This window comes from Callorhinchus milii, unplaced genomic scaffold (assembly GCF_018977255.1).
Source record: "Callorhinchus milii isolate IMCB2004 unplaced genomic scaffold, IMCB_Cmil_1.0 Scaffold24, whole genome shotgun sequence".
Lineage (NCBI taxonomy): Eukaryota > Metazoa > Chordata > Chondrichthyes > Chimaeriformes > Callorhinchidae > Callorhinchus > Callorhinchus milii.
The window spans coordinates 9405322-9419882 of record NW_024704765.1 but is presented as its reverse complement, the minus strand read 5'-3'; the positions used below and the strand labels follow the sequence as shown (position 1 = coordinate 9419882).

At 49.2% G+C, this 14561-nt stretch overlaps 1 protein-coding gene across 2 annotated transcripts in view; it reads right to left on the bottom strand.

The window, feature by feature from the left end:
* Positions 1-12009, bottom strand: part of pik3cd (phosphatidylinositol-4,5-bisphosphate 3-kinase, catalytic subunit delta) — a 51207-nt gene extending 39198 nt beyond the window's left edge. The window contains exons 1-2 of one of the 2 annotated variants that reach the window (XM_042343649.1): positions 11960-12009; positions 4163-4228 (exon numbers count right to left, since the gene is read on the bottom strand). The gene's annotated coding sequence lies outside the window, so the exon portion shown is untranslated. Of the gene's footprint in view, positions 1-4162; positions 4229-11229; positions 11396-11959 lie in introns of those variants that run through there. The other variant, XM_042343648.1, reaches the window with a different exon arrangement.
* Positions 12010-14561: the final 2552 nt, after the last annotated feature.

Here is a 14561-nt window from a genome sequence, read left to right as displayed (position 1 = left end):
CCTCCCTACTTGGTGACTCCCCTCCACCCCCCCACCCTCCACCACCGATCAACCTTGGCGAAGCACTTTTGATGGTTATCATTTTCCATAGGAGCAGGAGTAGGCCATTCGGCCCCTCGAGCTTGTTCCACCATTCTATTAGATCATCTGTACTTCAAGTCCAAGGTGTAGCGCATTTCATTGGCATTTAAAGCGGAAATTCGAGCACAGACCAGGCTCGCTCTGCACGCAACAATAGTTCGGTTCACTGTCCTTTTTTAAGCACTTAAAAAAAAACATCCTGTTTAGCTCAAAATTGACTATAACAGGCGCCCCGGTTGTGAACGCTCAGGCTTGTAAATTCTTCCCTCCCCCTCCCCTCCCCCACCACAATCTCCCCCTCCCCACCACAATCTCCACCTCCCCACTCCTACACACCTCCTCCGCCACCCACCTATCCATCCAAGCAGCGCGGTGTTTAAAGGTGCTTAAAGAAGAGAGCGGATGGGAGAACAGTCAATCAAAAGAAACAAAAAGCCGAACGCGCAAGAGAAAACAGGAAATGCAATTGCAGAGCTGTTAGTTAAGTCGAGTTAAAAACAACACATTCTCTCTCCTCCCCATCACCACAACAGCATCTGTTTTTTTTCAATGGGGTTGTGTGGAGGGAACGACAAGAGTCAACAGTCACGCTATCACAGCAAAAAAACACCACAATCTCTTCACTATCTACCTCTCCCACAACACACAGCCCATTTCTACCTCTCTCGCACATCTTCCTCTATCATAAATGACGGGGAAGGGAATAGAGGCAATATGGGAGAGGGGAATAGGAAGGGCAGATTTTTTTTGTGTAGCAACTGCTTCTTGTAGACAAACACCAGCCTCTTGAGCACAGCAAGGTCCTACAAACTGTGTTAGACGGACTATTTATTCCGATTTTTAGCTGGTTAGACTCCAGTAATACCCCAACGCACACTATGGGGGTCCCAAGCCTTGACTCTCGCCAACCCGCGCCTGATACTTTGTGGGATTAGGAATGCGTCCCTCCAGGGAGAGAGAGAGAGAGAGAGAGAGCGCATTCCATTCCACCAATCTATCTCTGGGATTTCCATGTGTAGGTGGGACGCGTGGAATTCTCAGTTTGGTTTAAATACTCTTATTATTGGTGGTGGGTTTCCGCACGTGTCAGACATCCGGTTGACCAAAAAACAACACAGCAATTTCCGTGAAGCACCTGTGACACTTTGACGATACGAAAAGGCGATGTAGAAATTCAGGGGTTATTAATTATTGAGTAATTTGTTAACTAACACGCCGCACACAAGAACTTCCCGAATGAAAAACGCCAAAATAAACATGACTCAAACTCTTTGACCTGAGACTAACCAGAATCTTGGAGAATCTGCGTGTGGAACACTCAACCTCAAGATGATGCTGATGTGTTGTCCATAAAACACACAGTCAATCCAGTTTACAATATATCGTGTGAAGTGCTTTGAGACGATGTGATAAGGGGCTGTATCAAAAAGCGAGGATTATTATTATTATTATTAGGTATTTTGGAGATAGTCCTCCAACCGAGAAATAAGAAGTGATTCCTTTAAAACGAGCACATCGCCAGGCCTTGCCTTTCATTAACCTGATCGCGTCCAGGGTGGCTCTGTGGCGAGTTTATTTGTGGAACTAACACAGTCACGTGGCGCAAATAGTTGTCGCACGCTTCGCGGGAAAAAGGTCGCACTTCAAACCGAAAGGGACGAGGGTTTTCTCAGAAGCAAAACCTTTTGGACTGTGTATTCCAGGGCACTGAGCCAGGAGGATGTCTGGGTTTTGTTTTGAGGTTTCTATTTTACCAACTTCTCTTCTGGATGTTACTGCCCTTCTCCTGATGCCACCCAAAGAGAATCAGTGCATCCAATTATAATAATAATAATCCTTGCATATTTATGTAAGTGCCTAATCACATTGTTGAGCCATCTCAACGTGGGGGCTTGAACCCACAACCTTCAGACTCAGAGGCGAGAGCGCTCAGTTTTGTTCTGGGAATCTGTGAAACTGTTTGCCTTTGTGTATAGGAACGCCGAGCTTCCGAGTTTGCGTGAGAAAGTGACTTGAAAGTACGGTCTAACGTTCGACGGGAGAATGTTTTTCAACCTAAGCTAAAATGTCAACGTCTGTGTATGTTGTTCTCTGATATCTCTTCGGTCTTAGAGACGAGTGGGCAGTTTTAGGGGAAAGTGAAGTGAAAGCTGAAACCAGTTCAGCTCTCAATGGTTAGTTCGCAATCTAAATCAAAGGCAACGAAATTTGCAGGCTCTCAGCCCAACCTCCGCCTGAAAGCCACCCTTTTTTTGGTTTCGTAAAAAACAACTCATTGAGATGCAAAAGGAAAGTGTACGGACACTTCGCAAATTGTACCACTGCAGATCTCTCGGCATGACCTAGACAGCTCAGTTGGTAGGGCTCTCACCTCAACGGCTGTGGGTTCGAGCCTCATGTCTAGACTGTAAGCTCGCAGTCTAGGCTAGGCTCGGTTGTGCGTGTTAAACCGAGCTCTCCGTCTGCCTGTTCAGGTCCCAAAATCCCGTGGCCTTGTTTCGAAGAGAAAGAGGAATTTCTCTCCCGGTGTCCATGTCCGACAATTCCCCCCACAAACACACACACAGATAAAAACCGACCAGTGCTTTATGGCTGTTCGTGGGACATTGTTGCGCCCAAATTGGCTGCCGCGTTCGTCTACGCATACACAGTCACTACACTTTATAGTCGATCCTGTCAAGTGCTTTGAGACACGGACGATCTGATGAAGTGCTGTGTTAAATGCAAGGATTGATTTATCGATCAGACCCTTGCTGCCAGGACGTACAGACACCAGGGCCAAGCACCCCAGCTCCCTCGCCCGACATGGACTTACTCCAACGCACACTCCCTCTGATAAAAACAGTTCTCCGTATGACATTGCTCACATTTTTCATTCAGTTACAGTGATCTTTGGTTTTCTGTCTCGTTGCCCAAGTTAGACAATCTGTATTCAGTTACCCAGGTCAGCAAGTCAGACTGACTGACAAAAGCACGCCTTTAACAAGTCTGAGCTCAGCAAGTTCACCTACAAAGCACACAGTCACTACACCACACCAGTAAAATCCTGCAAAGCGCTTTGAGACGTCCTCCCGACGTGTACGACGCTGTATCAAACGCACGGATTGTGACCGCTGTTACTCACGTCGGGAGGACGTTTCAAATCGTTTCGCAGGATTTTTACCGTAAAGTGTAGTGACTGTGTGTTTGTAGGCAAACGAGGGGGGCTCCATTTGGGTAGGGCAACGTAAAATTCCACCTATAAACTGGGGTGGGGGGGGGGGGGGGGAGGAAGGGAAGGAGGAGTGCAGTCATTTGAATGGAATTAGGAGGAGAAGTTTGGATTTTAACATTCTATGTCACTTTTTCCACACACACGCACACGCACGCGCACACCACACACGCACACAGCAACACGCACACACACCCTCCCCCCACCGAATGGCCTCCTATAAGAGGTTCTCAGAGTGAAAGCTACGGCCGCTGGGGAAAGTTCACAGGATTCCCCCAGCTCCGTAACTGGGTGAGGCAGATAAGAGACACAAGTTGGCTCAAGGCAAGTGCTCAGTACAGTCATTACTTACGGACTCTTTTTAAGCGTAGCACAGGATATATTGAAAAGGTTATGTCTGAATGCTATCTCGTCTCAATTGTGAGATAGATAATCTGATCTCAACTCATTGCGTTGCCCAGAATATTGTACGGGGAAAGTGTTTCGTTTTTTTTTCTTAGCAACCTGCCAACTTTATCTCCATGTTACTTTTTCAACAATGCAGAATATAGTAGTACAGAAGTGTGTGTGTGTGTGTGGGGGGGGGGTTGGGGGCTGGGGGGTGAGAGAGAGGATGGGGGAGGGAAGAGATGGTTGGCCAGGAGAGAGAGAGAAAGAGAAAAAAGAGCGTTTATAGTTGGGTGCTTGAGTAGAACGTAACCAGGAGCAGAAAATTGGCCCATTTTAACCTCCTTTGCCCCCAGGGAAAGGCAGGGTCAATTGAGCCTTCCCACAGTGAGCCCCACAAACTCAGTTCAGCTCAGCACAGAGCGGGAGCTCTTATCATTGTTTTCGAGAGGGAGACAATCGTACATAATCTCTGGAACTCACCAGTTCTCCTTATTAGCCTTTCCGGGTTTCCAAAAGGATCGGTTCTCAATGTTCCACAGATCTTACCTGGAAAATCACAAACAGATATCAATAACGAGGCACGGATTTTCCGCATCGGAAAAAAGCAAACACGTTTCTTGAAACAATTCTGGTTCGTCGATGGGAGAACTTGCCCTGATGGCTATTTTCTAACCAGGGACAGGGGAGTAAAAGGCAAGAGTTCACGTAGGATGACGTCAAGAAAGGAGCTGCATTTCGAAGTCCTGCAGCGTAGTGGTTGGAGCGTTCACCTCGTAAGCGAGAGAACCCGGTTCCAACCCCGGCCAGCCAGGGCAAAACCTTGGCCAGGTTTACCCAGCAGTAAATAGGAACCCGGTTGTTAGTCGAGTGGTGGATCGCTATCCGGTGGTAATAAACCCTCCCCCAAAAAATTTGGTCACTCTATCCGCAGCTGTTTGTGGGGACGCTGCTGAGCGCAATTGGAAGCTGAGGTTTTGCCCACAAAAGATCCAGTCAATTCACTTTACAGCGTATTCTGTGAAGCGCTTTGAGACGTCTCAACCACGTGATAAGGCGCTATGTCAAAGGCAAGGGCTATTTTCTTACTTCTTTTCACAATGCCTTGCGTCAAAATGTCTCAAAAGGGCTTCACGGTATTGATGACTGGTCAATAGATCAGTCATTTTGGACACATCAACGTCCAGCTCTTGGTAAAGGGTCCCGGCATCTGTAGTGACCACCTGGACAGGTAGATGGGACCTCAGTTTAACATCTGATGGAAAGGATGCCGTGGATTTTGAAGCGGGAGGGGCAGGAGCACTGTCCTACCTGCACTGTTTGGCAGTGGATAATGCTACGAAACACTAGCATTATGTTGGGATCAGGGAGGGCAGAGAGGGTAGGAGGGTGGTCAAAGACGTCACCTGCTCTCACAACTGCTCGTAAACCAGCTGGAGAGACCGAGAGCATTGCTGACAGAGAACTCTTGAAGGAGAAGTTTGGGGCAGCTGACATCCGCGAAGGTTATTTACGGCTCGTACTTCTTGCCGCCCTTCTCGAGATGGCAGATTTTCGAGAAGTTATAAAAAGGAGCAAAGTCATTTCAATTTGCAGAAGGTACATTTTAACCCTCTCCCCAAACCAAAGAGCGCCGTGCGGTGTGGCCAGGAAGGGGTGGGTGGCATTGGGGGTGTGGGGGGTGGGGAGGGGAAAGGGGGGAATTCCAGATTGTGCCTTTGCCTCAATTCGCACATAATAATAAAAATAATTTGATGTTGCGCCTTATCACGTCTGCGAGACGTCTCAAAGAGCTTCAGGGAATATGCTGTGAAGCGGATTGACTGCCCATTTTGCGGGCGAAACGTGGCAGCCAGTTGCGCAGGGCAGTGCCCCGCAAGCAGCCGTGGATTTTATACACCAGTCCCCACGTTAAATATATCTCGGCGTAGTTTGGGTGGGGTTGTGTGGTATTTGGCAATTCTTCTCTGAATCAGACCAAATCACCTCATCGCAAGAAAGATAAAGGGGTGGTGGGGGGGAAAGGGAGATAGACCTTTGCAACAGAAGGCTATGGATCCCTGTTCCACGTTGGAATCTTTGAGCTCATTGAAGTTCGGCTGTGAAGTGGGTTGATGTTTGTGAGGTCGGGGGATCAAGGGATACAGGGCAAAGGCAGGTAATTGAAGTTGAGGTACAGATCAGCCTAATGGAATGATGGAACAGTCTCGAGGGGCTGAATGGCCTCCTCCTGTTCCTAATGTTCCTATATCTATGTATATATATATTGTCTAGGCTGACACTCAAACACAGGGCTTGTTTGAGTGTCTCCCTTCACTCTCTGGCCCCTCCCTACCTCTCCGACCTACTCACTCGCCCAATCCACTGCCCGGCTCCTCCGCTCGACTGGCACTGGTCTCCTGCCCGTCCCTCGCACCCTCTGCCCACCATCGGAGATCGCGCTTTCAGCCGCTACACCCTGAAACTCTGGAGCACTCTCCCTCAGTCCCTCCGCCTTGCCCCCTCTATCCTTTTTTCAGGTCCGGCCTGAAGCCCTTCCTCTTTAACCGTGCTTACGGCCACCTACCCACCAGGCACTCCCTCCACCCCCCACCCCCACCACCCCCCGCCACCACCAACCCGGCTTGGAGTCAGGCTCCGCCACTGTTAAGCGCTCTGAGACACTATCCTGCGAGGAGGGCGCTGTATAAGTTGTACAAACACCAGTTGTTGGTTTGGAACTGTACAAAGCTTTTGCCTTTGAACGCAGGGTGCAAAAGTGCACCAGGTACGGCTGTGGCGTTTGCAACAAGGACCAAAGCAAGTGTCTCAGATCCAGAGCAGGAAGCGCGGAGATAGTTGCAACGCTTCTGTATTATTTTTAAGACGGCAACTGAACAGACTGGAGCACATCAAATCGTTTTATTTGCTCTCCCCGTCCGCAGGCGAGCCAGACAGCAGCTCAATGAGGCGGTTAAAAGCTCGTGTGCAAACCCTCAACTGTCCGACTTAAATATAATTTCTTGTTGTTGTGGTCAGTGGTGGTCAGCCAGAGCTGCGCACTATTCATTGCCAGATTAGATAACTGATACCAGATGCAAAGCAGGGAGTATTTGCGCAGTTTTTGTTTGTTGGGGAGGGGCAGACAGGAGGCCGGGGGGGTGGGTGGGTTGGGGGGAAAGAGATGGAGAAAAAAAAGTACATGCGAAAAAAGCATTGTGACCTTCCAACGGATGTAAATAGCGCAATCAGCCATTGACTTCCACGTCGACCGCACTCCGCTTCGTCCCAGAAAACTGCTGTGGTTTTCGGTGAATCTAACCCACCTCTCTTTCTCTCTCTCTCTCTCTCTCTCCCCTTCGCGTCATTTACGAGAAACATGACTAAGATCAGTAGCCGGGGCTCGTACCAGAGCCAGACCCGCTCAGCCGTCCAATCAACCACGCGTTCACGTTCACACAGCGCCTTTCACGTCGGGAGGGATGTCGCACAGCGCTGGGACAGTCGAGGGTTTGCACCCGAGCTGTGGGCTGAGGTCAAGGGAGGGTGGAGGTGTGAGGACGATCGAAAATGGTGTCAAAGAGGAAGGTCTTGAGATGGGCCTTGAAGGAGGCAAGTGATTTAGGGAGGTAAACCCAATACTATTATGGATTCAGGTCACAGACATCCCAACCCACGTCGTCGAGATGTTCTCAAAGCGCTTCACAGAATATACCGTAAAGTGTAGTGACTGTATATTTTGTGGGCAAAACGTGGCAGCCAGCAGCGTCCCCACAAACGGCCGTGGAGCTGTAGTGTTTTCTCCAATGAATGCTCCTTAAGTAGACTGAGCTGAATTTAAATTGCTGTCAAAAGATTGATATCCTGACCAACAATCCTCCGGGTAAAATTGGCCATTCGTCTCGTGGCTGTCAACGGGACGGTGCTGTGTGCAAAAATGGCTGCCCTTTGCCTGCAAAGACAGGTCACTACACTTAACCTTAGACGGGCTCTAAAAACGCCAGTTCAAACGGAAGCCGAGAATTCTTTGCTGAAGTCAGATATTCACAGCAAAAACTCAACAAGTAGGAAGAACAGCTGAAACTGAAAGCACTCTCTCGACTAACTTTCTCCGCCCAACTCCCCTTCACCCCCCCCCCCACTCCCTCCCCCACCTCCTCCCCCCACCCCATCCACTTTAACCAGATTCGAATATCTTTCAGACATCGAACGGATTTAAGAAGACCTCCAATTTTGACACGTTCCACCAAATTCGCTTGTACACGTACTGGGCTGTGGCAATGCAAGTAAAGAAACAAGGCTCAGACTTGCCAAAACTTATCCAGCTCAAATCCCACAGTGAACAACACAGCACCATCTAGCTGCAAAGAACACACACGGAGTCACTTGTAATCCAGATAACGATGATAACGATCTTTGCATTCGACACAGCGCCTTATCCCGTCGTCGAAACGTCTCAAAGTGCTTCGCAGAAGCAAACTGGGTAGATATTCTTTCAGGAAATAATGTCTCGGGATAGAGTATGTAGTCTGGGACGTGACATGTGCCGGGATGAACTGGATGGACCTTGATCTTCCTTCATCCAGCAAATTGTTAAGCCAAATGGGGGTGAATGATCAACTTAACTGGGAGATAAGATTTTTGGCCACAGCACCAGGAAAAAAAACCTCAGATGGCAGCAGGCACTCTCATGGAATTTGTTGACTCACTGCTTCTCTGAACTGCATCCTCTGGGTCAGAACATTTGGCAGGAGTTTGCTCATTTGGAGGATTGCATATGTATTGATCAAAACCTTTTACAGCACCGCTTGTTACTCATTAAGCTAACACAGGCCGTAACTGCGCACATTGGCCACATTTGCACATCTTATTCCATTCTCTTTCCCCGTTTTAATATCAGGACTAACGTCAGTAATGATAGTGAACAGGAGCTTATGGTGTTATAGCTAAAGGGGTCAGAGCACAAGTCAGTGGAAGTGATATATATTTCAAGAGGGCACTGATCCAATTGCCATTTCAAGTACAAGTCGAGTGTCGGTCTTACAGTAAAGATATCATTGACACTGGAAGAGTTACAGCAAAGATCAACGACATTAAATTACTGGAATATGGCACTCGGATAACGAGAAAAGCCTATGGACTCTGGGAATGCTCACAGTAATGAAACGAAAGCTCAGGGGAGATCTGAATAATTACAATGACCAGAACAATACAATAATATCCGGGCATTTGTTATAGCGCCTTATCACGTCTTCGGGACGTCTCAAAGCGCTTCACAGAGTTTATCGTGAAGTGAATTGACTGTGTATTTCGTGGGCGAAACGCGGCAGCCAATTGCGCACAGCGGCGTCCCCCACAAACAATCGTGGATTGAGTGACCGATTTTCTTTTGGGGGGGGGGGGGGGGGGGGGAGGAAAGGGATTATTACAACAACAACAACAACAACAACAACCACCCCCGGAAAGGGATCCACCAATCGACTAACAATCAGGTTCCTGCTTATTGCTAAGTAAACAGAGGTGCGTGCGGTCAGGAAACTTGCCTAAGGTTTCGCCCCTCCCAGGAATCAAACCCAGATACTCTCGCATACGAAACAAGCACACGTTACACTACAGGACTCCTATCCTAGTGTACCCTGCACGCCAAAGCCCTCCCGTGGAGGGTGGTCCCAGCTGGACAAGTTGCAGGAAGTTCGCCAGACAATACTCTCAAAGGCAAGCTATGCGGTTTGGGCCAGTTAACCTCCAGCAGTTACCCCCAATCCAGACTCTAGGGATCCGCTCCACCGCCACCGCCACCACCACCACACCCCCCGCGAGCCTTTTACTCTGCGGAATTAGGTGAACGAGGGTCTCGCTCAATTCCAGACCCAGGGAAACGGTGGGGAGAGGAAGCAGCAGCCCTCGACTCACTCGCAGATCGGACGAGTCAGAACGAAAAGTAATAATATTACGTTTCATTTTGAATTCTAGACCTTTTTTCCTTTTTTTTTAAAAAAAAAATCACTCAACTATCTGGTCTTAAATCACCAATTTCTGATTCGTGTTCACAGCAACGCAGCAATGATTTGTCATACCGAAATTATCGTATTTCTGCAGAAAACAAGCACAGAAATTTCTGCCCTGAAATCAACTCGGTTTGTGGGCTTTTTCTGGTTATTAGGACTTTCGGTGAGTTCTGAAGCAAATGGCTAACAACAACAAATGATGTTTAAACAGCGCCGTTCACATCGGGAGGACGTCCCAAGGTCAGGGATTTGGACCCGAGCTGGGGGCTGGGATCAGGAAGGGTGGAGGGCAAGGAGGGTGGGGGTAGTGGGGTAGGGGGTTGGCGACCGAAGGCACGGTCGAAGAGGAAGGTCTTGATTAACGCACCACAAAATGCACAGTTAAATCCACTTTACAGTATATCCTGCGAAGCGCTCTGAGACGTCTCGACGACGTGATAAGACGCTACATCAAGCGCAAGGATTATTATTATCATCACTTGTACCCTAACCACCCGAACCAAAAAGAAACGCGCGCCAACTCCTTGAACGGAATGGGTCAAACCTATTTTTTGTTTGGGGGGCGGGGGGGGGGGTCAGCCTGACGTGTGCGGAAACCCAACAACCGTTGCTTAAGAGTGTCCAAACCAAGTTGAGGTTTGCATCCATCCCACTCACACGTGGAAATCCCAGAGGTAGACTTGAAATCTACGATTGATAGTTGTGTGATGATTAGAACCCACTTTCTTTTTTAAAAAAAAATCAACCGCAATTAACGCTCGCACACCAACACGCACCCTTTTTTTCCTTTCGAAGCAATTCCTGAAATATCCAAACAAATTCACTTTAAATCAAATTTCGTAACGGCTGCCGGCTTGATTGGGTTTTTTTTTTAAAACCCCCCCAAAAGGTTCTCTAATGTTTAATCTTGTTGCAAATAAACCGGGAGACAGACCCGAAACAAAAGACCGGCGATCAAAACTGGTGCCCTGGAACCCCCGTTGAAAGTTTTTTTCCACATCCGATTTGCAAAAGGGGGAAACTGAATCCATTCCCACATTCATTCTCTCTCTCCCTCTCTCTCTCTCTCCCTTAATCGATCAATAAAAAAAAAGAAATAAAGAGAGAGTGATTGAGAGAGAGAAAGAGAGAATAGGAAATAAAAAGGGGTGGGAGGAGGGAGGGGGTGGTGGGGGGGTGTGTGGGGTTGGGGGGGTGTGGGGGGGGTGGGGGGTGTGGTGGGGGGGTGTGGGGTTGGGGGGGTGTGTGTGGGGGTGTGTCTGGGGTGGGGGTGGGGGTTGGGGGGTGTGTGTGTGGGGGTGTGTGGGGGGGGTGTGGGGGGGGTGGGGTTGGGGGTGGTGGGGGGGGTGTGGGGGTAGTGGGGGGGTGGGGTTGGGGGGGGTGTGGGGTTGGGGGGGGTGTGGGGTTGGGGTGTGGGGTTGGGGGGGGTGTGGGGTTGGGGGGGTGGGGTTGGGGGGTGTGGGGGGGTGGGGTTGGGGGGGGTTTGGATGCAGAAAGCTTTGCATTTGGAAGGGATACAAAAACGGATACAACTTGAAACAACGAGACGAGCAAAAGGGGTACCTGAGTGTTGAGACTGTGACACACACCACATCCCTCTGTCTGTGTGTGTGTGTGTGTTTGTGTCTGTGTCCCTCGGGGTGTGGGTGTGTTCTCTCTCAGTTCACAGCTGATGGCAAAGCTGATTAACCCCCTGTGTGTGTGAGTGTGTGTGTGTGTGTGTGTGAGTGTGTGTGTGTGTGAGTGTGTGTGTGTGAGTGTGTGTGTGAGTGTGTGTGAGTGTAGTGTGTGTGTGTGAGTGTCTCTCTCTGTATGTGGGCCATTGGCGACTGTATCCTTCATCCACCACAACAATAACAACAGAGAGTGATCTGCTGACAAAACCCTGGGACACAGACACACACACACACACACACACACACAGACGGTCACACACAGACACACACACACACACACACAGACAGTCACACACACACACACACAGACAGTCACACACACACACACACACACACAGACAGTCACACACAGACACACACAGACAGTCACACACACACACAGACACAGACAGTCACACACAGACAGTCACACACACACACACAGACAGTCACACACACAGACACACACAGACACACACACACACACACAGACACACACACAGAGACACACACAGTCACACACACAGTCACACAGACACATAGAGTCACACACACACACACACATACACAGACAGACAGACACACACACAGTCACACAGACAGACACACAGACACAGAGGATTGGCGGAAGTACTTACTATATTTGCCTTTGCAATGTGCTTGAGAGAGACAGACAGACAGACAGACACAGCCCCACAGCGACAACCACTGGAGCAGGAATCACACTCAGTCTCTCTGTGTTGGCTCCAGGAACTCTCCAGCACAGGATCAATCCCCCCCCCCCCCCCCCACTGCATCACTGATGATCATAATAATAATAATGATAATAATAATCCAAGGCACTGGACGGGCAGTGTTGCGGGAGCCGAGCGGGACGGGGGAGCTGTCGGGGAGGGAGGGAGGGAGGGTGGGGAAGGGGGTATTGATCGAAAGTCACGGTCGGTGAGGAGGGTCCTGAGAAGGGTCTTGAAGGAGGCAAGGGAGGGTGGGGTGGGGTAGGGGGGGCGTCACGAGGCGCTGGGACTGCGGGATGGAGTTCCAGAGGATTGGGGGGGAAGGGAGCGGGTAGGATGGTAGGGGGTTAGGAGGTCGTAGAGGTGGGGGGGGGGGGGGGGGACGAGGCCGCGGAGGGCTTTGAAAGCGAGGACCAGGATCTTGAACGGTATCAGAAGTGGGGAAATCTAGAGCAGAAATCACTGGCGGAGAACCCAGATCCAACAGCACCGGGTTGGGAAAGCAGAAGCGGGCGTTCACAGAACCTTTTCGGTCGGTCAACAAAATAAATGTCCTTGATTGAACATTTCTTGATTTAAGCCCATTTGATCTCATTATATGCTATTTCTGCTATAATTATAATTTTTGCATTTGATACGTGCGTTTCGCCCGCAAAATATACAGTCAATTCACTTTGCCGTATATTCTGCGAAGCGCTTTGAGACGTCTCGAAGGCTCTGTATCAAATGTAAGGATTATTATTATTATTCTATAGCGTCTTTGAGACGTCTCAAAGCGCTTCACACAACATACTGTAAAGTCAAGTGACGGTAAATTTTGTGGGTGAAACACGGCAGCCAAATACGCACAGCGGTGTCCCACACACAGTCGTGGATTGAGTGACCAAATTATTATCATATTTAAAAAAAANTTATTTTGAAGGGATTATTACCCTCGAAAAAGCAATCCGCCAATCGGCTAACAACCGGGATCCTACTTACTGCTCGGTAAACAGAGGCGTGTGGAGTAAGGCACACGTCTAATAATAATCCCTCCAAAACCAAAAACAATAATAAATTGGTCATTTTCAATCCACGACTGTTTGTGGGACATTGCTGTGCGAAATCGGCTGCCACGTTCGCCCACAAATATACAGTCAATTCACTTTACAGTGTGTTCTGTGAAGCGCTTTGGGACGTCCTCCCGACGTGAAAAGCGCTATATCACCTGCAAGGATTATTATTATTATTATTAAGGAAACTTGTCCTACATTTCACCCTGCCCGGGAATCGAACACGGGTCCTCTCGCTATAGACTACGTTCGCTTAAAATGTCGGTATCCGTCTCGGCTCCAGGCAGATTGTGTCTTGAATTCTTTGCAATTTCGGGTTCCGTCCATTCTTCTGCGGTTTTGTTTGATGAGGGTTGTCTGCCTTCTCAACCCTGCCTCACACCGCGTCCTCTGGGAATTAAGGGGGTGATGTTTGCTGGTCAGTTAAGTCACTGATGTCGAGTGCGTTCACTTACACTGGGAGACCCGTCACACACACACACACCACACACAACGGCTCTAACCGGCAGTAATGTCCATCAGAGAAATCTTAATTTAACAGTGTTGATTTAACATCAATCTGTCTCTTCAATGCTGAGTGGATCTGTCGACACACACACAGACACACTTCCCCATTCCTTCCAATGTTTGTTTGGCCGCTGAAGAATCTTAAAAGAGACCCAGCAATTAACATCCTCATTGTGAATTTCCCTTGTAAACCTTTAGAGGAAGGAATCATGCCCTATCGTTGTTCAATCGCAGACCTCTTCCTTATAATTTGCGTTGCCAGCTGTCAAAAATCGGCTTGGCCCAAATCCCACTCAAACAGGTGGCTTCTCTGATAAAATATAAAAGGGCTTCGGTCACTCAGTTCACTTTGAAGATTCCCCCCCCCCCCCCCCCCCACCGGCACCCCGCAAACCACTCCCCATTCCGACCTGGGACGTAGCGTAAAAGTGCAGCCAAAGGAAACTTCTTTGCGCAAGGCAAGCGAGCGTCAACAACAGCAACAACAACAACGACAACTTGCATTTTATACAGCGCCCGCCCCACGGGTGAACATCTCAGGCGGGTGGGTGCCTGACACACGCGGAAACCCATTGCCGTCGCTTAACAGTCTCCGAACCAGACTGAGAATTCCAAGGCATCCCACCTACACGTGGAAATCCCAGAGGTAGAGTGTTACGATGGAACGCGCTCCCTCTCTCTCTCCCTCTCCCCCCGGCGGGATGCATCCTGCTTACTTAATTCCAGAAAGTATTAGGCACAGGTTGGCGAGAGCAGAGGCTTGGGGGGGGTTCCCCAGATAATTGCTGGGGTGCGTTGGGGGTTGCTGCTGAAATCTAAGCTTGCCATTGACAGCGCTGTCCAGAAGAAGAAGAAGAAGACATTTAGGGGTTCACCCCCAAAAGAGACCCTCAAAGCTGCAGGTCATGTCTATATTGTACAGGCTCTTGGCGCCATCCAGTGGCAGC